Below are 23855 nucleotides of genomic sequence, written 5' to 3' on the forward strand. Positions count from 1 at the left end.
CGCCGCCATAGTTCAGTTGTCCGTGTCCTCACCTGCGAACCCCAGGTCGCAGGTTCGCAGCAGTCCAGTTTCTGAGGGACGGTTGGATTATCTGCTCCTCGTGGGGCGGGAGCTGGAGGAGACCCCGCAGCTGCAGCTCTGCTCAGTTCTGGCTTCGAATGGAGTCAGGAGACACCGCGCCCAGAACACCTCGCCCGCAAGAGGCCTCATCTAGGAACCGATCGGGGGTACCTGGGCCTGAGTGAGGGAGGCGGGCAAAACAGATTCTGGAAGAACCGTATATTCTGCTACTTGATCGACACGTGAATCCAATTCTGCCACAACGGAGTAGCTTGTCTGAGAGGGAGGAGGAAGGGGCGGTTTCCGACGATGGCTCCCTGGACCAGGGGGAGGAGTCTCCATTTGGTGCCTGGAGAAGGAGGAGGAGCTCAGGTTTTTACACTTTCTTGTAGTTTAATTGGGACCAGAGTTCCCTGAGGAGGAAAACCCTTGTGATCCTTAAAGGGCGTTGGTTCTTCACTTGTCCTAACCTGCTTACTTCCTTGACCTTCCAGGAATAGGAGTCTACAAGCCTCCATGAGAGACCCAACCGCTACAAGGAGCAGACAAGCGGACAAGGAGGAGGGCAGGACCCAGCGTGGCTTCCACTGTTGTTCAGTCGCTCAATCGTGTCTCTTTGCGACCCCATGGACTTCAGCACGCCAGGCCTCCCTGTCCATCAACAACTCCCGGAGTTTGCTCAAACTCATGGTCGTGGAGTCAATGATGCCATCCAACCATCATCCTCTGCCACTCCCTTCTCCTCCTGCCCTCAATCTTTCCGAACATCAGGGTCTTTTCCAAGGAGTTGGCTCTTGGCATCAGGTGGCCAAAGTATCGGACCTTCAGCATTAATCCTTTCAATAAATATTCAGGGATGATTTCCTTTACGATGGACTGGTTTGATCTCGTTCCGCAAGGGACTCTCAAGAGTCTTCTCCAACAACACATTTTGAAAGCATAATTGGTGAGCAGGAATTTGTTTGTGTCTGCACCCTGTGCCTCCAACAGGGACTTTTTAGCCGGTAATGGACAGCTGGGAGCAGAAGACCAACCCAAGTGGGGCAGGAATCCACAATAGACTGCAAAAGCATCGCCCAACGTGGGGCTCGAACCCACGACCCTGAGATTAAGAGTCTCATGCTCTACCGACTGAGCTAGCCGGGCGGCTGCACACAGCTGTCTGCGGACAGGTGTCAGAACGTGACAGCTGTGGACCGCCCCAAATGACACGATGGAGCAAGTCCCGGGTCAGCAGGGACATGGACTGACTGGATTTGAGGCGGGGCTGGGCTCTGGAGAAGGCAATGGCACCCCACTCCAGTACTCTTGCCTGGAAAATCCCATGGATGGAGGAGCCTGGTGGGCTGCAGTCCATGGGGTCGCTAGGAGTTGGAGACGACTGAGCGACTTCACTTTCACTTTTCACTTTCATGCATCGGCGAAGGAAATGGCAACCCACTCCAGTGTTCTTGCCTTGAGAATCCCAGGGACAGCGGAGCCTGGTGGGCTGCCGTCTATGGGGTCGCACAGAGTCGGACACGACTGAAGCGACTTAGCAGCAGCAGCAGCAGGGCTCCGGAAGCAAAGGCCAGCAGCGCATCACCTCCCTGCACGCCAACGCCCTGGCCTCCTGACCTGGGACTGTGGGGCTCAGGCTTGAGGTTCAGAGACCTGCAAGCGGCGAACCAAGGGCTCTTGATGCAGAGGAAGGGAACACCTCTCAGTTTTCCGTGCTTGAAACTCGAACTGAAAAAGTAGCTTGTTAGGACACTCGTGGAGACACTCTGGCTACTGGGCCTCAATGAAAGTGTTAAAAAGACAAGGAGAGACACAGAGTGGGCCCTGAAACCAGCAAGTGGGGAAGAAAAGCAGGGCTCGTCCGGGATTTGAACCCGGGACCTCTCGCACCCTAAGCGAGAATCATACCCCTAGACCAACGAGCCGCACATGCTGAGGTTTTTGGCTCTCGCTGATGCCGTCGTGTCCTGGAGCTGGACCAGCGAGGCCCGTGCAGTGGTGCCGAACGGAGACCCCAATTTCAGACCCATTGGGAAGTGCGGGGTTCCAGGAATGATGCGCGCGGAGAAAACCCAGCGCTCCCGGGCGGGCAAAACGAACAGAAGCCCCCGCGCTCCGGGGCTCCGCGTCTCCTCCCCTCCGCCCTCGGACGACAGAGAGCCCCGGACCAGGAAGGGCGGCCGGCCTCTGTCCCCGCGCCCCTCATCGGTCACTTCGCAGGCCTCCTCTCAGCCTCGAGCGCAGGGGACCCGCTGGACAAAGCCGGCGAGGGACTCCGGGGCGCGCGGGCAGGTGGGGAGCGCTCGAGAGCGGGCGTGGAGGGGGCGCGGAGGGTCCCAGAGCCGCGGTCTCTGGGATGCTCGCTTTGGGGGCGGCCGAACCCCCAAGACGTGGCCCCCGGTGACCGCTCAGCAAACGCCGGCGGAGCGCACGGAGGGGACACCGCCTCCGCCTCGGCCTCCCGCACTGCTCGCGCTTCGCCCGGCTCGGCTCCCCGCTCCCGCTCCCGCAGGGCAAAACCAAGAAAGCGCGTTTCGGACGTGGAGCCCTCAACCCACGAGGCTGACTTTGAGAGTCGCTTTGTTCTACCGACTGATCCGGCCGGACAGTAGCCGTCCTGGCCTCAGATGGCCTAGGCGAGCCTTGCGTCTTCCCGACGCTTCCACTAGGTCGGTCTTGAGTCCTCCTCTTAAAGAAAAAGGACGGGCTCGTCCGGGATTTGAACCCGGGACCTCTCGCACCCAAAGCGAGAATCATACCCCTAGACCAACGAGCCGACACACACACCTACCTTCCCTCCCCTTGTCCCTCTGCAGAAGACTCCCGGGACGGTCGCCGCTGTAGCTCAGTTGTCAGCGTGTGCACCTGCGAAACCGGCTCTGTGGGTTCTCGAGGTTGAGGGTTCGCGGCCGAACTCCGGTTTCAGACGGACTGTTAGATTATCTGCTCTTGCGGCGGGAGCTAGAAGGAGACCCCGTAGCTGCAGCTCTGCTCAGTTCTGACCTCAAATGGAGGCAGGAGACTCGCCGCCCAGAACACCTCGCCTGCAGTCGGCCACACCTAGGGACCGATTGGGGGCGGGGGGTGCGGAGTGGGGGTGCCTGGGCTTCCTGAGGAAATGAGGAAAACAGATTCTGGAAGAACCCTATATTTCTGAATCCAATTCTGCCCCAACGGAGCAGCGTGTCTGAGCGAGAGGAGGAGGGGGAGGCGGTTTCCGGCCATGGCTCCCTGGTCCAGGGTAAGGAGGAGGGGCTCAGGTTTTTACACTTTCTTGTATTTTGATAGGGACCAGTGTTCCCTGAGGAGGAAAACACTTGTGACCCTTAAAGGGCGTTGGTTCTTGCTTTTTCCTGACCTGCTAACTCCCGTGACCTTCCAGAAATGGGAGTCTAGCTATCCCTAATAGAGGCCCATCTGCTACAAAGAGCAGACAACTCCGAGGGCAGGACCCAGCCTGGCTTCCTAAAGTGAACAGTAATCCCTGTGTGTCTGCACCCTGTGCCTCCAACAGGGGACTTTTTAGCCGGGAATGGACAGCTGGGAGCAGAAGACCAACCCAAGTGGGGCAGGAATCCACAATAGACTGCAAAAGCATCGCCCAACGTGGTGATCGAACCCACAACCCTGAGATTAAGAGTCTCATGCTCTACCGACTGAGCTAGCCAGGCGGCTGCACACAGCTGTCTGCGGACAGGTGTCGGAACGTAACAGCTGTGGACCGCCGAAAATGACACGATGGAGTAAGTCCCGGGGTCAGCGGGGACATGGACTGACTGGATTTGAGGCGGGGCTGGGCTCCGGAAGCAAAGGCCAGCAGCGCATCACCTCCCTGCACGCCAACGCCCTGGCCTCCTGACCTGGGACTGTGGGGCTCAGACTTGACGGTTCAGAGACCTGCAAGCGGCGAACCAAGGGCTCTTGATGCAGAGGAAGGGAACACCTCTCAGTTTTCCGTGCTTGAAACTCGAACTGAAAAAGTAGCTTGTTAGGACACTCGTGGAGACACTCTGGCTACTGGGCCTCAATGAAAGTGTTAAAAAGACAAGGAGAGACACAGAGTGGGCCCTGAAACCAGCAAGTGGGGAAGAAAAGCAGGGCTCGTCCGGGATTTGAACCCGGGACCTCTCGCACCCTAAGCGAGAATCATACCCCTAGACCAACGAGCCGCACATGCTGAGGTTTTTGGCTCTCGCTGATGCCGTCGTGTCCTGGAGCTGGACCAGCGAGGCCCGTGCAGTGGTGCCGAACGGAGACCCCAATTTCAGACCCATTGGGAAGTGCGGGGTTCCAGGAATGATGCGCGCGGAGAAAACCCAGCGCTCCCGGGCGGGCAAAACGAACAGAAGCCCCCGCGCTCCGGGGCTCCGCGTCTCCTCCCCTCCGCCCTCGGACGACAGAGAGCCCCGGACCAGGAAGGGCGGCCGGCCTCTGTCCCCGCGCCCCTCATCGGTCACTTCGCAGGCCTCCTCTCAGCCTCGAGCGCAGGGGACCCGCTGGACAAAGCCGGCGAGGGACTCCGGGGCGCGCGGGCAGGTGGGGAGCGCTCGAGAGCGGGCGTGGAGGGGGCGCGGAGGGTCCCAGAGCCGCGGTCTCTGGGATGCTCGCTTTGGGGGCGGCCGAACCCCCAAGACGTGGCCCCCGGTGACCGCTCAGCAAACGCCGGCGGAGTGCACGGAGGGGACACCGCCTCCGCCTCGGCCTCCCGCACTGCTCGCGCTTCGCCCGGCTCGGCTCCCCGCTCCCGCTCCTGCAGGATAAAACCAAGAAAGTGCGTTTCGGACGTGGGGCCCTCAACCCACGAGGCTGACTGTGAGAGTCGCTTTGTTCTACCGACTGATCCGGCCGGACAGTAGCCGTCCTGGCCTCAGATGGCCTAGGCGCGCCTTGCGTCTTCCCGACGCTTCCACTAGGTCGGTCTTGAGTCCTCCTCTTAAAGAAAAAGGACGGGCTCGTCCGGGATTTGAACCCGGGACCTCTCGCACCCAAAGCGAGAATCATACCCCTAGACCAACGAGCCGACACACACTTTCCACCCCTCCCCCAGTCCCTCTGCAGGAGGCTTCCGGGACGGTCGCCGCTGTAGCTCAGTTGTCAGCGTGTGCACCTGCGAAACCGGCTCTGTGGGTTCGCCAGGTCGCGGGTTCGCGGCCGAACTCCGGTTTCAGACGGACAGTTAGATCATTGCCTCCTCCTGCTGTGAGAGAAGGAGGGAGACTGGGAAGCTGCAGCTCTCCATTCTTGGGAGGTCCCTGAAGCCACCCACCCAGCCCTACACCGGCAGGCGGCTCTCTCCAGGACCTGTCGAGGGTACCTGGGCCTGAGGCAAAGCAGACTCTGCGAGTACCGAACAACCCTCAACAATCCCTCAACTTGATTGACACCTGAACCAAATTAGAACTTTCTCTGAGCAAGACGAGGAGAAGGAGTTTTCCCGGGAAGTCTCACTAGTCCAGGGTGAGTGAAAGTCGCTCAGTCGTGTCCGACTTTTTGCGACCCCATGGACTATACAGTCCGTGGAATTCTTCAGGCCAGAATACTGGATCCATAAGCCATTCCCTTCTCCATGGAATCTTCCCAACCCGAGGATCGAATGAACCCAGGTCTCCTGCAGAGCAGGCGGATCCTTTACCAGCTATGCCACTAGGAGTCTCCATTAGGGACAAAAGGGTCCAATTCCCCATGCAGCTTAGGTCTTCACACTTTTTAATTTGGGGGGCTTGTCAGCCTTAAAGGCCATTGGTTCTGGCCTTGTCCTGAACTCCTTACTCCCCTGGCCTTCCAGAAATGGGAGTCTACAAGCCCCCACGAGAGGGCCAAACGCTCAAAGGAGAGGGCGACAGCGAGGGCAGGACCCAGCATAGCCACCAATGGTGATCAGGAATTTATGTTTCTGCTCACTGTGCCTCTAACAGGGCACTTTTTAGTCGGGAGTGGACAGTGGGGAGTAGAAAACTTGCTCACATGGGACAGGAATCCACAATAGGCAGCAAAAAAAAAAAAAAAAAAGGCAGTGAAAAAGTCGCCCAATGTGGGGCTCAAACCCACGATGACTCTGAGATTAAGCTAGCCGGGGAGCTGCATTTTGCTACCTGCCGCCAAATTTCCGAACGTGGCTGGCTGTGGACCACTCCAAATGACAGGGCAGGGCAGGCCCAGGGTCAGCAGGGACATGGAGTCCTCTGAGTGTCTAGACTGCCTAGAATCTGTGGCGTTCTCAGGCAAAGGAGGAGCTCTGCGGGGTCGGGGTGAAGCTCGGCACTGACCGATGGATGGACGGTTGGCTGATGGCTCAGCAGTTCCCAGAAGCCCTGCGACAGACAGAACTCAGGGCAGACCGGCGGGGGATGATGATCTCACAACGTGTAGATGGACACTCATCCCCAAGTGAGGATGGGCCCACCTAGTTGCTGTTGCCAAATATCTGTTAAAGCCGCATATGGGCTCAGGATGATGCCATGGTCTGCTTCAGATCATGGATATTTTCAGCTGCACACGTGGCCCTCAACCCGAACCCCCAAAGTCAGACACAGCCTGAGATCCTGGATGTTGCCTGGTGCTGAGTTGAATCCGATGTTTCTCTGGGCCTTGACACAGCCTGAGGCCCACCTGATGACTCCAGTCCCCACCATGAGGCCAGGGGACGTGGGTGCGTCAGCTTCAGGTGGCACCAGGGATATGAGGACACAGCTCCTGCCTCAGGGCGATGAAAAGCAGGCCTGACCCGTGGGTTTCTTCTGCCAAAATATTTTGCTGAGCCCCGACCAACTCTGAGTCCAGTCGGATCACTGATGGGAACCCTCAGGATCCAGAGCTAGAGGCTGCCATCTGGGACAAGACCCTTCAGGTTTCTGCCCAAACTTGGGGGGAAGAGTGTGAGGTGCAGGGGCAAGAGGGGGCCCAGGGAGCTGGTACGGGCCCCAGGGAGAAAACCAGTGCTTCCAGCAGCCCAGAGTTGCCTGGCTCAGGGAGGTGGCCTGGGGTGGCCTGAAGTGGGCAGACAGGATGGAAGCTCAGGCAAGAGTTAGTTCTGCAGTCTTGAAACACTGTTCTAAATGCTTTACCAAAAAATTAAGTAACTTAATATCCCAAACAAATCTTTGAGGCATGAGCTGCTATTATCCCCATTCTACAGATGGGGCCCTTGAGAGGCCCTTGAGAGCCCAGGCTTGGTGGGTCCAGATCTGTGAAGTCCAGATGGGGAATGGAGGAGCCTGGCCCTGTAGCCCTCCCCCAACCCTAAAAGAAGTGCCCAGGATTTGTATCCTGGACCACTCACACCTGGAGAGAGGCTCAAGACCCCAGGCCACCAGCCACTTGGCTGTGGAGATTTCCTAGATCTCCACAAGGTTACTACAGTTCTCCTGAAACTGAGGTTCAAGGACAGAGTCTGTGCAGGGAAGTATGGATGTGTGGTCAGGGACATGGATCAGTCCACAGTGTCCCAAAGTGATACCCAGGATGAGGGGGGAGGGCAGGGCCCGGACCCCAGGACTCCCTGTCACTACTTACTCCCTCCTGTCTCAACCCCTTTGCTCTCCATCATAAAGTAAAAGCACCTAGAATCAGAGTCTATCATTCCAAGCACACCACAAAAATGTCCTGAGGGCAAGGGAACAGGATTTGAATCTGCCCGTAGAGAGGGGTAGGATGTGAGTCTCACTTGGTGTGAGGGTGCCAGGGGCCCTATGGACCCACCCAAAGCCAGCTGAAGAGTATAACTGAGGCAAGGAGACCCCATTCAGCAGGGAAGCAGAACCTACACCACAGCAATAGGGTAGGGACCCCTCCAGGCCTGGCTCTGTCTTATCTTGTTTAAGACACACCTTCACTGCTCCCTCCGCACAGAATGTCTCCTGAGGGGAAAATCACACTCCAAATTGGGGTTCTCTCTTCCTCCTCATAGGATAAGGTGACTAGGACTTTGTGTTTGTTTTCTCAGAAAAGTGAAAGTCGCTTAGTCGTGTCTGACTCTTTGCGATCCTCCATGGACTATAGTCCTTGCAATTCTCCAGCAAGAATACTGGAAGCCATAAATTGTTCCCTTCTCCAGGGGATCTTCCCAACCCAGGGATAGAACTTAGGTCTACCCACATTACAGGTGGATTCTTTACCAGCTGAGCCACCAGGGAAGTCCTTTCTCAGGATGATCTCTCCAAACCGGATTCGGAGTTATTGAAAAGCCTATGCAAGCCACCAGGGAAGTCATGCAGGCAACAGGGGCCCTCAAAATAGAAGACCCGCCCAACGTGGGACTCGAACCCACGACCCTGAGATTAAGAGTCTCATGCTCTACCGACTGAGCTAGCCGGGCGTTGCGATGGCGGGCGGGGCCCAGGTGACTGGCTGGCTACTCCTACCCCGCCTTTTCTTCCTATCTTCTACCTCCCGCCGGAGGTTACAGGCGCTGAATCGCGGAGCTGCTGTCTCCCACTCGTGGCCCAAGTTCTAGGTCCGCCGAGGAAAGCCGGGTCCCCAGTCCCTCGCTCCAGCGAGTACCCACTCGCTGGAGCCTCCACAGCAGACAAACCTGGTCCCCTTTGCTCCGGTGGGGGCGATTTGTGGTCTGGAGTCGCAGAGTCCGCAGCCTGGACGCCCCGAGTGCGAGAAACTGCGACCTCCTCTCTTCCTTAGCATCATCCCAGATCGGGTCCCGGGTCCAAGCCCCAAGGGCGTCGTCGTGGGACAAGATGCCGCGCGCGGCTCGGAGGACGAGTGCGGAGGTTTTGAACTCCCTCATCTCCTTCCCCAACTCGGTCCTTGTCCGCAGGTCTCATTTGGGTCCCGCGGTCCTCCTGAGCCTCCAGGTGAGACGAGCAGAGGGTGAGTGACACTTCTTCCAGCAGGAAAAGTCTAGCCACCGCCTTCCCTGTGCCGGGCACTAAAAAGGGGGAGAGGTGATGGATCCCCTCCTCCTGGAGGGGGCTTCCGAGCTTTCCCGGCTTGCCCCTCCTGAAAGCGACGGCGTCTGGAAACTCGGGGATGCCCAAGACTGGCGTGAAGAGCCGGTCGCCCTCAAGGCCAGCACCGTACCCTTAAACCAAAGAGCCAGAAGGAAGATGACGCATTCTGGTCCTCGGTCGCTCTGACACCGCCCCTCCTCCCCTCCCCCCGCTTCCCCCTCCCCCCCTCCCCCCGCAACTAGGGCAGAGGCGGAATTCTCTTCTCCGAGAGGGGACTTGGGGTAAGTTTCGGTGCTGATACACCGAAGAGGAGGGTGAGGTTAGGCTTGGTGTTCTAGGGTCCGGGGTTCGGTGATACACACGCAGGGGGGCTTCCACCACCACCCTCACCTCCTCTTCCACCCCCACCCCCACCTCCACCCCGACTCCCTCCTCCATACCCACCAGGCGCGGGGGGCACTTGGACGGCCCTGGGACCCTAAGGGACCGGGCACAAGGGTGCCTGTATCCCAAGCCTGTGCTTGTCCCTAAACAAAGGAACTAGCGCAGCAAAATGCTGGAACAGAAGTCTCGCGCTGGAAGTGTAGAAGGGGCGGGTCCTGGACAGGAAGCGAGCGCCCAGGGAGCACGCCCCGGTGGCCTAATGGAGAAGGCACTGGCCTCCTAAGCCAGGGATTGTGGGTTCGAGTCCCACCCGGGGTAATCGGTCACATTTTGGTATCTGTATGTTGGGGTGGCTTCTGTCAGCAAAAACTGTTGTCAACTACATCCCTGAGAGCTGCACCTTCTAGGACACCAAAGTTGGAGAACAGGTGTTTCTTTACACCGGTGAAAGTGAGAAAGGAAGAGAGCTGGCTAGGGGGTAAGGGACATGTCACAGAGGAGCAAGATCTTTAATGTTCTGATGTCTTTAAACTATCTAGAATGTTTACATTTAAAAATCGATGTACTTTTTATAGACTGAAAAGGACCATATGATCATCTCAATACATGCAGTAAAGGCACTTGATAAGTCCAACCTCCATTCCTGATTTTAAAAACTCAGCAAACTGATGCTGAGGGCTAGAAGGAAGAGATAACAAAGCCATGAGAAAAATGTTGAGGATGATGAATCTGTTCATTATTTTGACTCTGGTGATGGTTTGGGAGTACACAAAGGTCAAAATGTATGAAATTGTGTAATTTAAATATGTTACACTCTATTATATCAAAACTTTAAAAAACTGAAGTATACTTGATACACAATATTATATGTTACAGGTGTGCAATATAGTGATTCACAAATTTAAAGATTATACTTCATTCATAGTTACTAGAAAAATTGGCCTTATTCCCTGTGTTGTGCAGTATATCATTGTAGCTTATTTTGTACGTAATAGTTTCTACCTTACCCCATGTGCCCCTTCCCCATTTCATCTCCCCACTGGTAGCCATTGGCTTTTTCTCCAAATATCTGTGAGTCGGAATAAAGCTTTTTTTTTCTTTTTTAATGACCACAAATTATTTGACACTCTTTACAATGAGGAGTGGGGGGTCTTTGGACTGACCCCACTTGAACCTCAGTGAATTGTGACTGTGACTTCTTCATATAATAATGCAGGGCTGAATTGACACTGTAGGGTTGGATTATAAAGAGCTGCAGCTTCCATCTTGTCTAGAAGAACACATACATGGGGTTCCAAGTTGCCAGGTGAGAAATTCAATCAGCTAAACTAAAAGTTGGCAAATATATTTTTTTCTTTATTTTTTGATTGGAGGATAATTGCTTAACAATGTTGTGTTGGTTTCTGCCCTACAACAAGGTAAATCAGTCATATATATATATATATATATATATATATATATATAAGAAGGAAATGGCATCCCACTCCAGTACTCTTGCCTGGAAAATTCCATGGAAGGAGGAGCCTGGTAGGCTATGGTCCATGGGGTCGCAAAGAGTTGGAAGCGACTGAGCGACTTCACTTTCTTTCTTTCTACAGTTGCTTTTGGAGAAGGAAATGGCAACCCACTTCAGTGTTTTTGCCTGGAGAATCCCATGGACAGAGGGGCCTGATGGGCTACAGTATATGGGGTTGCAAAGGGTCGGACACGACCAAGCAACTAACACACACACACACACACACACACACACAAGCCTCCCTTCCAATGGCGAACGTATGTAGTGGAAGAATTTTGAATTCTAGAACAAAAGAAGAATGCCTTCTGTCAAATTTCTATTTAACATCTTATTAGCTACTCTACTGGGGATCAACCCGAGACTCCAGAAATGAAAACGGTGAATCTTGATTAACCACTGAACCACCAGGGAATTCTCACAGATTTTTTAAATAGTAATAAAAAGGTAAAATTAAGTGTAGTATATTTTAAGTAAACCAATATATCTAAAGTATCATTTCAACAAGCTATCAGACCTCTTACTTTGGGTCGAGTCTTCAAAAGCCAATGTGTATTTTTACACCTTTACCAGCACATCTCGGACCAGCCGGAAGAAACCTGTGTCCAGTCGGGAAAGAGCTGCGGGGAAGGAAGAACAGAGCAGAGCTGTGCGTGGGGGCAGGGACCGTTCAAGAGGACCTGGACCTGTGAGGTCAGGTTCCCGGGCTCGGGAGAGGGAGAGGGGCGTGAGCCCGGGTCAGCATCAACAAGGATGGGCCTGAAGTGGAGCACAGCATGTGTGGCCGGATAAGTCTCCAGGTTCTCTCTCCATTCTCCAGGCTGTAAAACAACGGCTAAACCTGAAAGGATAACCGGGGCTCGTCCGGGATTTGAACCCGGGACCTCTTGCACCCGAAGCAAGAATCATACCCCTAGACCAACGAGCCACCCCTGTGATAGCACTCTCAACACTTCCTTCACAGCTATTCCCATCCTTGGGCGAGTCAGGTTTATTCCCAAGTAGACTGGCAGAGGGGCACTGGAATTGTGGCAGGGAGACCCAGGAAACCCAGGCTAGCAGGGGCAGAAAGAGAGGTCCGCTAAGCCAGGATCAGGAAGGGTTGATTCCTGGACCACAGGGGGATTGATCCCCGCCCTAGGGGAGTAAGCAGCAGAAACATGGGGGCGGGGGGCGGGGACCAGAGGCTTGGATGAGCGGGAGGGCATCTTACAGGCCGAGCACCCGCAGTCCAGGGGACCCCGAGCCTCAGGCTGACAGCGTGGGGCTGTGGATTGTGGCCACAGAGCAGGCAGGCACAGGGGACTGGCGTCAAGCAGGCGCCGATCCCCTAAGGTGGGGCCTGTGCCCTAGAACCTCCAGAGGAGGAGGATCAGGGGAAGGAGGGGACCCTTCGGCATTATGCACCTGGCCCCAGGGCTGCCAGCCTGCGCTTGGGAAAAGGGTGGCTGATAGAGGATTCCGGCTCCCCCTGTTGAACCCTAAAGCCCCGCAGGGTGGGAGACGACCACCTTGGGAGCCTCTTGCAGTTCTGGACAGATCCCTTCCATGGAAAAAGGAAGGCAGGGTGGGGTCCACAGTGGCTGGCTCCTTTGAACAGTTCAGTGGGTTTTAGAGTGTAGGGGCTGTAGGGGCTGGGTGATCAAGCCCTGGGTGATTCAGGCCAGGGAAAATATTGGCCTGGTGTGTGAAAGTTAGATAAGAGATGACTCAGTGTGTGGACTAGAAATTTGTTGGTTTGCAAACTGTTTACTTCCTCTAGGAATTAGCTAGCCCTGGGGTTGGGAGTCTATCCCCAGCCAGCAGGCACCTCCAAAAGATCAAACCATCATAAAATGAAGATCTTCCCTGTCTCCTTCTTTATGAAAGTTCCATGCTTTCTCCATGACCCTAGGTCGTCGTTGTTGTTGCTTAGCTGCTCAGTTGTGTTGGACTCTTTCCGAGTCTATGGACTGTAGCCCGCCAGGCTCCTCTGTCCGTGGATTTCCCAGGCAAGAGTGCTGGAGGGAGTTGCCATTTCCTTTTCCAAAGGCTAGGTCGAGGTCTTGAAATTTGGTCCCAGGGTCTTGTGACTGGTCTGGCTAGGATTCTGTGAATGCTTGTTTGCCACATAAGAGTCTGAACTCCCTCACCGCAGCTTACAAAAGTTACGCCCAACGTGGGGCTCGAACCCACGACCCTGAGATTAAGAGTCTCATGCTCTACCGACTGAGCTAGCCGGGCGGCTCCTTTGAGGGAACCACCCCTGTCTATAGGTCCCTGCTGTGCACAGCTTGGCCCCTTCCAGTTTCCTCCAGAAACTGCCAAGGAGCCTCAGGTTTGAAGGCTGCGAGGGGGCAGGACGGCCCTGACTGAAATGCAGAGACTTGCCTAGGGTGGCGAGGGAAGGGGGGGATGGGAAGGCTGACCCAGACGGACAGACGGAGGCAAGGTTGGAGCATGCAGTGCTGGGAGGTCAGTGCCTGGGCCCCTGAGGCCCCATGCACGGTCCCGGGACCCCACGCACAGGAGGTGGCCCCATGAAACCGCCTTCTTGCTTCCCAGATATGGGATCAGAACCCAAGTTTCCCTCAACCGTCCCTCTTCCTGTAGGGCAGGAAGATCGAGACCCTCTTGCAGACAGAGGACAGGGTCCTGAGGATCAAGCTCACTAGAGATGGGTGGCACAAGGCATTCTTATCTACGGTGGTCTTGGGGTGAGTCCCCAGGGCCTGTGAGAGCTCTTGAGGGTGAATCATGGCCCCGTGACCCCCACTCCCAATACACACCACCCGCCCCACCCCACCCCACAACCTGCTTTAGGGTAGACCGTGTGGCCTGAACTTGAATGACCCAGGGGACCCGCTGCAAGCCTGGGAGAGGGATCCCAGTAGCCAGGGGGTGTGACGCAGTATCCAGCCAGGGGCACCTTCTTCCTTCCCAGTCAGTTTCTGGAATAAGGAAGGAAACTGTGAGGCACCTAGAGCCACATGGGGGCTTTGGGAGCCCAGCCCAGGAGCCCCTGGGTCTGCCCTGGACCCTAGTCCCCCTTCCTGTAGGGTGAGACTTGGCTTTGATCCAAGGTCAGTGGCTGGGGCTGGCCAGTTGGTCTCGAGTTTGGGTCTCACAGGGAACCCCCATGCGGTCCCTGCGACTGGGCCTGGGCCAGAGGGAGGGCCCAGCGGCAGTGGATCGGTGGAGAAGCAACGTCCCTGGCCTCTGGGCCCCACAGGGCCGATCTCATTTCTCTCTGGAGAGTAAGGCAGATCCTCCAGCCGTAAGCCCCCCTTTCCTCGGGGGAGGGAGGGTCTGGGGGGACCACCCAAACTGAGTGAGGGAGAGGAGAGAGGAGGAAGTGGACAATACCAAGGACAAACAGCAGCCCGTATGCTGCGGCTTGTTGGTGTAGAGGTGTGATTCTTGGTTTGGGGGGGGAGTCCCGGGTTGAAATCCCAAATGAACCCCTTATGGTTAGCTGTTTTTATTTATTTATTTATTTATTTTCTTTTTAGGAAAGTCTGTGAGTTTCAGACACTGGCATTCCAGATCTCAGAGATGAGGGTACACGTCAGACTGTGAGGGAGAGCAGACACCAAGGACCACCAGCCAGAGCGACTTTTCTGTCCTGAGGGTGCTTTTCTTGCTTTAGATGTGAGAGGTCTCAAATTCAACCCCAAGAGTTCTTTTCAGAACCAAGCAGGTGGGGCCTGGCTGTAATGTCTGTGTAGACCAAGAGGGAGGGAGCTGCAGGCAGTGCTGAGCCCTCAGTGTTGGAGCCGGCTAGGAATGTGGGGCTGCCGGCTCAGGGTGCCACTCAGGCAGACAGGGCCCGCTGGGACAGGGGGAGGGGACTGGGCTCAAAGGGCAGGCCCTTCCATAGCAGTCACCCCCACACCCAGCCCAAGGGGCCACCTGTATGAGCTCCTTCTTTTTTTTTTTTTTTTAATAAATTTATTTATTTTAGTTGGGGGCTAATTACTTTACAATATTGTAGTAGTTTTTGCCATACATTGACATGAATCAGCCATGGGTTTACATGTGTTCCCCTCTTGAGCTCCTTCTGATGATGGCCACTTCTGTTCCTAAACCAGGTGACTCCTGTACTCAGGGCAACTCTTCTGGCCTAGTTCTGCAGTCCCAAAATTGTGTGTGGAGGCACCTTTATGGCATTTTTAATTTTCCAGGGATGTTTTAAAGTTTTGAGGGAAACAGCAACGGTCAACATCCATCAGACACAATTCTATGTGAATCACTGGCTCGAGGCAGTTCAGTTTCAAGTTTTATGATGATATATATATCTGCTGCTGCTGCTGCTGCTAAGTCGCTTCAGTCGTGTCAGACTCTTAGCGACCCCATGAACTGTAGCCTACCAGGCTCCTCCGTCCATGGGATTTTCCAAGCAAGAGTACTGGAGTGGGGTGCCATTGCCTTCTTCGATATATATCTATATATATATAATTTTTGTTTTTTTGCAATGTTAGGTTTTCTGTGGTTTCTGTGAAAAAAGCAAGCACTGCTGGAAAATCAAGGTGGAGTAGGAACTGAGAGTAGAGGTGTTCAATCTGATTCCGAGGTTGGAGAAGCTGTACAGGGCCCATCAAGTGCACATACTCCATTAGAAAATAATGATGATTATTTAAAAGAAATATAAAAATAATATTGATAGTATCCTTCTCAAAAAGGCACTGTACTGGGTTGAATGGTATCATCCTAACACTCATGGTCATCCAGAATCTCAGAAGGTAGGGTGCCTGCACAGTAGTATGCTTATTAGATGCTATATATATATATATATATCTTCAGAATTAAACATATATAGAGCATCATAAAACTTGAAACTGAACTGCCTTAAACAAGTGGGCTATCTGGGATTTGAACCCAGGAACCCTTGCAGCCAAAACAAGAATCATACCCCTAGACCAACAAGCCACCATAACCTTCCTGGCTGTCCTCGGTGTCATCCACTTCCTCCTCTCTCCTCTCCCTCACTCAGTTTGGGTGGTTCCCCCAGATCCTCCCTCCCCTGAGGGAAGGGAGCTTGTGGCTGGAGGATCTGCCTTACTCTCCAGAGAGAAATGAGATCGGCCCTGTGGGGCCCAGAGGCCAGGGACGTTGCTTCTCCACCGATCCACTGCCGCTGGGCCCTCCCTCTGGCCCAGGCCCAGTCGCAGGGACCGCATGGGGGTTCCCTGTGAGACCCAAACTCGAGACCAACTGGCCAGCCCCAGCCACTGACCTTGGATCAAAGCCAAGTCTCACCCTACAGGAAGGGGGACTAGGGTCCAGGGCAGACCCAGGGGCTCCTGGGCTGGGCTCCCAAAGCCCCCGTGTGGCTCTTAGATGCCTTTCCTTCCTTATTCCAGAAACTGACTGGGAAGGAAGAAGGTGGCCCTGGCTGGACACTGCGTCACACCCCTTGGGTACTGGGTTCCCTCTCCCAGGCTTGCAGCGGGTCCCCTGGGTCGTTCTGGATAATGCAGGCGGCCTGCCTAAAGCGGGGCCGGGTTGTGGGGCAGGATGAGTGGTGAGTATTCGGGGCAGGGGTCAGGGGGACCAAGGTTTGGCCCTAGGAGCTCTCGAAGGCCCTGAGGACTCATCCCCAAGACCACTGTAGAAAAGAACGCCTTGTGCCACCTGCCTTTAGTGATCTTGCCTTCCCGTCTGCAAGAGGGTCCTGATTCCCGCGCCCCCACGGGAGGGAGGGACGATTGGGGAAAGCCTGGGTTCTGATCCCATATCTGGGGAGCAAGAAGACAGTTTCGTGGGGCCGCCTCCTGCGTGCGGGGTCCCGGGACGTGCACGGGATTCAGGGGCCCAGGCACTGCTCTCAGCGCGGCACGCTCCGGGGCCTCCATGTGCCTGTCAGTCTGGGTCAGCCTCCGCCCCCCCTACCCCGCCCCTCCCCGCCCCTCCCTGTCCCCCTAAGCAAGTCTCTAAATTTCGGTCAAGGCTGTCCCGCTCCCTCGCAGCCTTCAAACCTCCGGCTCCCTGGCAGTTTTTCGAGGAAACTGGGAGAAGCCAAGCTGTGCACAGCAGGGACCTAGGGACAGGGATCGATCTGTCAAAGGAGAAACAGGGTAAACAAGCTGCCCGGCTAGCTCAGTCGGTAGAGCATGAGACTCTTAATCTCAGGGTCGTGGGTTCGAGCCCCACGTTGGGCGAAGCTTTTGTTAAGCTGGTAAGGGAGTTCAGATTCTTCCGTGCTTGCTGCATTCACAGAATCCTAGCCACACTCATCTGCAGATGGGGCTACTGGTAAAGAATCCGCCTGGCAAAGCAGGAGACATAGAGATGCAGTTTCGATCTCTGTGTCAGGAAGATCCTCTGAATGGCAACGCGCTCCAGTGTTCTTGCCGGGAGGATCCCATGGACAAAGGAGCCTGGCAGGCTACAGTCCATAGGGTCGCGAAGAGTCAGACACGACTGAGACGACTTGGCACGCACACACACAAGTTGCCCAGATTGTGGTAATTTGTTAGGGCAGCCACAGCTGACAAACACTGGTCCTGAAGGTAAGACTTTTTTTCCCTCCCGCCCATAAAGCTACTAAGGTATACGGACCTAACTATACTGTACCCCAGACCGTTCTTTCTTTTCTCCTAAGGACACCAGGAGAAATTCCTGAGATTAAGCGTGTCTTGAAAGGAGGGCAGCTTCTGGCCAGAGTAGCAGCCTGGGTCCTGGGACCTGGAGTTCCAAGGGTCCGGGAGAGGCGCAGGGGTAGCCTCGCTGATGTCACTCCAAGAGAAGCCTGGGTTCCCACCAAAAAAGAAAGCAAACCTGCTCCCGTCAAACACCCAGCTGGGCCTTTTAGAAGGCTGGACCCTTGAGAGAAAACAAGAAAATCCGCTGATGGAAACTGTATCTCGTCCTCCTCGCTTTCCCCCAAATCGGGAAGCGAAACGCCCCATATCCATGTCCCTTTTACTGGGGAGAGTGGAGCAAAGTTGAGAGGCCCCCCCCCCAAATAAGAGACCACCAACTGCCGGGGCCGGGGGTGGGGGACGGGGGCGGAGTCCTGCGCAGCCCCCCTGCAGGCACGCGGGGAGCCCTGCTTCGGAGGAGCCTCCTGATGGGGCTCCCCAAACCTTGGTGCCTGGAACTGGCCGAGGCGCCCCGGGCCTGAGAGTCGCCCTCCATCCCCGCCCTCCCCTCCCCTGCCGCCGGCACCCACACTCCGGGCGGCGGGCACCCTGGGGTTCCCGGAGCCTGGGGTTCTATGAGCCCCTAGTCAAGCGCAGCGGCGCCGGTCGCTCGGGGTTTACTACATCTAAGATCCAGGAGCTGGGCGTCTTCTCGGGCCAGGTATTCAAAAGCTGGCTGGAGGGCCAAAGGTCTGAATCGCTTCGGTCAAGGTGGAGACGGAAGTCCGCGACTGAAATGTGTGACGATCCAGGGAACCGATCAGGTTGCTGGCAACGTAGGTCCCCTGGCTGCCTGTATCGCTAAAAACCTCTGGAAACGATTAATTCTTAATATTTTACTTCTGGTGGTGTGCCGCCCGTGTTGCCTCTTCATTCAAAAGCACACGCCCAACGTGGGGCTCGAACCCACGACCCTGAGATTAAGAGTCTCATGCTCTACCGACTGAGCTAGCCGGGCTTAGACGAGGGCTGTTTTTGACTCCCTGCAGCTGAGTCCCAAAGGCGGAAGGAAGTTAAAAAAAAAAAATCGGCACAGGTGCTGGCGTCCTGGAGCCCGCCCTCTGGGCATTCAGGCAGTTGGCACAGTCCCTGGACGTCCAGCCAGGCACCGTCCCCCCTCCCCCTCCCCGCGCCCTCCGCCGCCCCCCCCCCCCATTCTCCTGCAGCTGTCTGCAGACAGGGATTCTTTCTCTCACTGTTAAAGTGGAATTTTTGGCCTGGGGCCATTAGCCATAGCCCTGGATCAGGGTCTCTCAGGGTGGTCCTGGGGGATTGAGGGTGGGGGCAAGGAACAGCCCATCTCCTGGGTCCGAGTATGGCTCAGAGGAGCCTAGGTTATCGCTCCCTCTGCCTATATAATCCAGAGTCGAACTCATGACTGAGCTCCCATCTATTTATGGCTTCAGTTGTTTAAAATGACCTTAAGAATCAGCCCCTTGTGCTGCTCTTCTGATCTATGGGCAGGGCCACAGAGAGACCCACGGAGGGGAGGGCTCATGGGCTGCTTCTGTCTGTCCCTGTGTAGGGTCCTCGCATCTGTGACTCCAGGGAGCCACTGCTCTGCCCATGACCACCGGTGTCTTGGGAATATCTTGGAAGAACTGGAAACTGATCCTGGGTCCCTTCCATGATGGTGTGTCTGTCCAGAAGGTCCGTCTGTCCAGAAGTTCTCTGGGACGGGGGGAACATTGTTTACCGTTCCTTCTCAGCTTGGAAAACCCATCCTGGGTGGGATTCTGTTCCTGACCTCTCTCCTCTTCCCCACAAAGTCCCAGAGTCTAGAAAAGCTGCCACTACTGAAAAGTCAGAAGGACTAGACTGAATAGAAAGCCTGGGATGTTCCCAAGACCCCTTCCCTGCCTCCCTCCCCACCACAGTACCAAGTGACAGCTGTAGCTTTGAAGGTCTGTTGGAGGAGATCAGAAATGCTAATGCCCAAAGCTGAAGCTCCATTTGCCCCAGACCTGGGCAACAGAAACCTTCTCCAAGACCCAACACACTGTCCCCGCTCCCAGTGGAGCCTGGGCCCATGATCCCTGGCTTAATAGGCCAGCGAGACCCCGCAGGCCCTGGGCCTTCCTCCACAACAAGGGAAGGAGTCTTGCCCTCCTTCCACCCTCGGACCCTGCATCAGCCCCTCTTCCAGCACCCACTCCAGTCAACCCCACCCCCTCTGCTCTGTCCCATGTCTCCCCCTCCTCTCTCCGCCCCTGGGTCAGCACTTGAACCAGCCTCCTTGCCATTCCAGGTGTGTGTGTCTCCGCTCAAAGGTCATGGCCTCTCCCACTGGGGCTGGTGTCCTCAGAACTGGTCCCTGCAGAGTTCTCAGCACAGGGCCTGGTGCATGGAGTCTGTGGGATGAGTCAGAATGCACAGTGGGGAGGAGGGTCACTGAGGTCGCAGGGTCAACAGGAACACACAAGGGTGGTATCTCAGGTCCGACAAGTCCCAGCAGAATCTAGCCCTGAGCTCTTCTGAACGTTTTAGGGCCTGGGCTTGGGTGTACAGGGAAGAGTGGGCCCTCTGCCGAGCTCTGAAGAGGGCAGAGCCTCCAGAGTAGGGGGCCGGGGATGGTGGTGGTGGTGGGTGACCTGTGGACAAGGCCACCAGCTCAGGGATGGAGGCTCCTGTGGGAGGGCCTGGGGAAATGCCCAGGCCACGTTAGTTGCTCCTCTGGGGTGAGCGGTGCCCCTGGCCCCTAAGCCTCATGAGACCCACATTTCTCTGAATATAATTCTCTTCCATGGAGAAGAGTGACAGCTGTGTCGCTCGTGGCCTCGTCGCGACCAGAGGAATCCGAGCACCGCGGCTCCAGCTCTGTCCCCAGTCCCCAGGCTTTGGTTGTAGAGAGAGGAAAGGACCCTCAGGTTCCTCTGCGGTGGAGGCCTCAGTGATGGTGGCCTGGCGTCGCCAGTCGAGGCAGGACTAGGGGAAGCAGAATGGAGTCCCGGATGCACAGAGTGTCAGGCTCCGGGACCTGGTGGGCACAGGGGCGGCGACACTGCGCTCTCCTCTTCTAGACGGCAGAGAACTGAACTTACAGGAGTCCTTTGTGAAGCGGCTGGGAAGGGGGGAGCCGTGGCCCTGAGGCTGGACAGGGAAGTGATGTGATGATAACATGGAATGGGCAAGAAAAAGGTAACTGTGGCTCGTTGGTCTAGGGGTATGATTCTCGCTTAGGGTGCGAGAGGTCCCGGGTTCAAATCCCGGACGAGCCCAACTTTTTATCCCCAGAACTCCCAGTGTACCTATTCCAGGGCCTCCTGTGGACACCAAGTGTGGTCTGATGTACCATCACCCGCCCTCCCCATCCACTCAGCCTGCTAGTCTGAGCGGAAGGGCTAGAGGTCCAGAATCTGAGTCCTGAATTTGGGCTCCACATTAAATAGCTTAGCGGGTGGGAATTATGAAGAGAGATCCCCAGGCACAGCTGGAGGCCACAGCTCCCGCCTGGGACACCTAACCCTGCTCCCGTCCCTGTGCCACGCGGCACTCGCAGGTAGTTTTCCCCGCCTGGCCGCCAGGGAGCGCGCCGCGCCAACGCTGCCCCGCGGTGAAGAGCCACGCTTCCTCCTGGCCCGGGTCTGGGAAGGCCCCCGGGTGCCTTCCGGGAGGGCGAAGCTCTGGCAGCCAGGCTGTGCTGCTGCTGTTGCTAATGACCGGTGCGGGGTCGGGGAGCCCCCCTGGACCACCACCCCCTTCCCACGGGGTGAAAGGAGATAGTAGGGAGGCTGGGCAGGACTGCCCCGAGCATCCACCTGAGGAAATGAACCCCTTAACTTCGGCCGAAGTGTCTACTCACCTCGCCTTTCCCCTCCTGGGATCTGAAACGTCAGGGCCGTTGGCCCAGCACCTAGTAGCAGCGTCCCCCGCTTCCCCGCCCTGCTTTAATCCAGCTTCTAATGATGGACATTAACGTTCCCCCCAACCTTCTCTTTGTCCACGCGGGGAGCAGTAGGAGGCGCCCCTCCTGCCTCCTGCCTCCTGCCTCCTGCCAGGGGCCATCGGCGGAAGCCTAGTGAACAGTATGAACTCTCACCCCAGCCCAGCAGTGTGGGACCTAGCAGGTCCCATCTTGTGGGAATTGCCCTCACCAGACAGCAACAGGTGGCCCCCTCTTTCCCTACCGGAGGGTGCCTTGTCAGAGAAGGCTGCTAACCCAGATTTAAATGAGATCTAGAGTCTCAACATAATACCGAAACTGTCCAAGATACAATTGAAAATCACTGATCAAACTGAGAACCAGAAAAATGTCAACTTGAAGGAGAAATGGCAATCAAGAGAAGCTGATTCAGATGTTGGAACCATCGGCCAAGGAGGGTAAAAGTGGTTAAGTAGCCATCGTAAAAATGCTTCAGAGAGCAATTACAAGCCACTTAAAACAAATTTAAAAAGTGAAAGTCTCAAATAAATAAAATCGATAAAGAATAACCAACTGAGAAGCTTAGAACCGAAACATACAATAATCAAAATAAAAAACGTAATTAACAGGCAATGGCAGGATCAACAGGACAGAAGAATCAGTTGAAGATAGAACAATAGATGTTACTCAATCTGAAGAACGGAGAAAATAAACTTAAAAAAATAAACCAAGTAACAGAGCCTCAAGGCTTTGTGGGGCTTTAACAAAATATATAATATTGGAGTCTTGAAGACAGAAGAGAGGAGAAAGATGGGGCTAAACAGTGTTAGAAGAAATAGTAACTAAAAAAAGAAAAAGAGAAAAGAAATCGTTGAAAGTTTCCAGTGGATTTAAAAAACATAAATAAAGTTTTTTAGAAGAGGATGTACTTGCACCTCTCCATTCTTTGATCAAAGAATAAAGTTTTCAAAATAAACCTTACTTTTAAAGTTTTGAAAAAAAAATGGAGCAGAATCACATAACCCCTCACCCCCCACACCAGAGCCTCCCCTATTTCTGTGTATATTTGAAGCCTGTGTACAACATTGTTTCACCCATAAAAGTTTTTTGCTTTAACTCTACAAATAAAGTCTTCTGTTTTAAAATAATCTAATGCCATGTGCACATACAAAAACATTAAGGATGGCCCCACAGTATTCTATGGTGCTCAGTGCCTGCAGGCTCCTGCTGCCTCCTAACCTCCCTTTGCATTCGGCTGGCTGGTTTCAGGATGCAGGCCAGCTCTGCACATGGGGACTGGTGGAATCTGAAATCTCAGGGGATCCTCAGAAGATTCTCTGAGGCACCCTGTCTCCAGAATTTGGGGTAGGGGAGGAGCAGATAACCTCTGCCCTCACTCACAGTCCACTGTATATCTGAAGTTGCTTTCTGCTCTAGAGAGGCAACCTGGGAGAGGGATGTGGCAGGATGGCCTCATCCTCAACCTACCCAGGTCTCACAAGTGCGGGGCAAGGATCCGCTTTCTTCCTCCAGGGCCACCTCACTTCTGATTCTGAATCCTGGGAGACTGGCTGAAACAGGAGTGAGCAGGGTAGGTGCCCCAGTGGGCACCCCGGGGTCTCCAACCCCTTCCAGCAATCCACCACCAGGTCCCAGGTTCCAACAGTTCAAGATCACCCAAAGGACAGACCAAGAAGGGTTGGGGCAAAATAAAACTTTAAATAAAAAAAGTTTATTTTAGGTAATGCACAGGAAGCATGGATGGTGTTATGTGAACATAGAACCCAGTAGAATCCAGCATGTCTAACAATTCTTTTCAGTTCACGGGTTTGTTTGTGCAAATACAGTGGTTGGTCCCTTGTCATTGCCCGATTTTGGTCGGTCCCCTCTGGGAGTATCGGGATCAGCATGTGCAGGTCCACCCTCAGTTCTGTCCCCGTTGCAGGGCTTCTGGCGGCTACTGAGCATCTGTCTGTCTGTCCCTTTGTCAGTGTGGCATCTCACCCCACATGTCCCCCACTCTATCCCAGTCCCCCTACTCCCCTTGACTTCCCCCACTTTCCCTGACTCCCCCCATTTTCTCCCACTCCCCCACCCTTCCCACTTCCCCCCACTCCCCCGCCCCTGCAAGGCTGCTCTCCTGCTGGGGATGGGGAGAATTCTGGGGAGTCTAAACACACAGAAGGCCCTGAGAGGACTCCACATCCCTGCTGACCCAGGGACGTACTCTACCCAGTCATTTGGGGTGATCCACAGCCAGTCAAGTTCCAAAGCTTGGCTGTAGCCTCCCAGCTATATGGTCCCGGCTAGCTCAGTCGGTAGAGCATGAGACCCTTAATCTCAGGGTCGTGGGTTTGAGCCCCACGTTGGGTGTCTTTTTGACAGGATCTCTAAGCAATTCCTGCCTTCTGCTGAGGAACAAAATGCACCAAAGGTGAAGTCACACAGCCTGTGACTTTGCACCGTGTTACCCTGCCCAAGTTCTCATTAGCCCAAAGTGTCCATTCCTT

General features: G+C 55.1%; 1 long non-coding RNA gene and 14 other non-coding genes across 15 annotated transcripts; 4 read left to right on the forward strand and 11 right to left on the reverse strand.

Annotated features, from left to right (window-relative positions):
• Positions 1-1133: 1133 nt before the first annotated feature.
• On the reverse strand, positions 1134-1206 carry TRNAK-CUU (transfer RNA lysine (anticodon CUU)). Its single transcript has one exon. It is a non-coding gene; the product is annotated as a tRNA-Lys (tRNA).
• Positions 1207-1913: 707 nt separating this feature from the next.
• On the reverse strand, positions 1914-1985 carry TRNAP-AGG (transfer RNA proline (anticodon AGG)). Its single transcript has one exon. It is a non-coding gene; the product is annotated as a tRNA-Pro (tRNA).
• Positions 1986-2764: 779 nt separating this feature from the next.
• TRNAP-UGG (transfer RNA proline (anticodon UGG)) lies at positions 2765-2836 on the reverse strand. Its single transcript has one exon. It is a non-coding gene; the product is annotated as a tRNA-Pro (tRNA).
• An 822-nt stretch (positions 2837-3658) lies between these two features.
• On the reverse strand, positions 3659-3731 carry TRNAK-CUU (transfer RNA lysine (anticodon CUU)). The gene has a single exon. It is a non-coding gene; the product is annotated as a tRNA-Lys (tRNA).
• A 426-nt stretch (positions 3732-4157) lies between these two features.
• Positions 4158-4229, reverse strand: TRNAP-AGG (transfer RNA proline (anticodon AGG)). The gene has a single exon. It is a non-coding gene; the product is annotated as a tRNA-Pro (tRNA).
• Positions 4230-5008: 779 nt separating this feature from the next.
• TRNAP-UGG (transfer RNA proline (anticodon UGG)) lies at positions 5009-5080 on the reverse strand. Its single transcript has one exon. It is a non-coding gene; the product is annotated as a tRNA-Pro (tRNA).
• Positions 5081-5931: 851 nt separating this feature from the next.
• LOC145531769 (uncharacterized) lies at positions 5932-9540 on the reverse strand. The gene is made up of 2 exons (XR_014072726.1): positions 9408-9540; positions 5932-8941 (listed from the first exon to the last, which is right to left on the reverse strand). It is a non-coding gene; the product is annotated as an uncharacterized LOC145531769 (long non-coding RNA).
• TRNAK-CUU (transfer RNA lysine (anticodon CUU)) lies at positions 8302-8374 on the reverse strand. The gene has a single exon. It is a non-coding gene; the product is annotated as a tRNA-Lys (tRNA).
• Positions 9541-9592: 52 nt separating the features above from the next.
• On the forward strand, positions 9593-9665 carry TRNAR-CCU (transfer RNA arginine (anticodon CCU)). Its single transcript has one exon. It is a non-coding gene; the product is annotated as a tRNA-Arg (tRNA).
• A 2051-nt stretch (positions 9666-11716) lies between these two features.
• Positions 11717-11788, reverse strand: TRNAP-CGG (transfer RNA proline (anticodon CGG)). Its single transcript has one exon. It is a non-coding gene; the product is annotated as a tRNA-Pro (tRNA).
• Positions 11789-13010: 1222 nt separating this feature from the next.
• Positions 13011-13083, reverse strand: TRNAK-CUU (transfer RNA lysine (anticodon CUU)). The gene has a single exon. It is a non-coding gene; the product is annotated as a tRNA-Lys (tRNA).
• Positions 13084-16927: 3844 nt separating this feature from the next.
• On the forward strand, positions 16928-17000 carry TRNAK-CUU (transfer RNA lysine (anticodon CUU)). The gene has a single exon. It is a non-coding gene; the product is annotated as a tRNA-Lys (tRNA).
• A 1368-nt stretch (positions 17001-18368) lies between these two features.
• On the reverse strand, positions 18369-18441 carry TRNAK-CUU (transfer RNA lysine (anticodon CUU)). Its single transcript has one exon. It is a non-coding gene; the product is annotated as a tRNA-Lys (tRNA).
• A 2188-nt stretch (positions 18442-20629) lies between these two features.
• Positions 20630-20701, forward strand: TRNAP-AGG (transfer RNA proline (anticodon AGG)). Its single transcript has one exon. It is a non-coding gene; the product is annotated as a tRNA-Pro (tRNA).
• A 2944-nt stretch (positions 20702-23645) lies between these two features.
• TRNAK-CUU (transfer RNA lysine (anticodon CUU)) lies at positions 23646-23718 on the forward strand. The gene has a single exon. It is a non-coding gene; the product is annotated as a tRNA-Lys (tRNA).
• Positions 23719-23855: the final 137 nt, after the last annotated feature.

The sequence above is a fragment of the Giraffa tippelskirchi genome, chromosome 13 (assembly GCF_054371585.1).
Source record: "Giraffa tippelskirchi isolate mGirTip1 chromosome 13, T2T-mGirTip1v1.2.pri, whole genome shotgun sequence".
Taxonomy (NCBI): domain Eukaryota; kingdom Metazoa; phylum Chordata; class Mammalia; order Artiodactyla; family Giraffidae; genus Giraffa; species Giraffa tippelskirchi.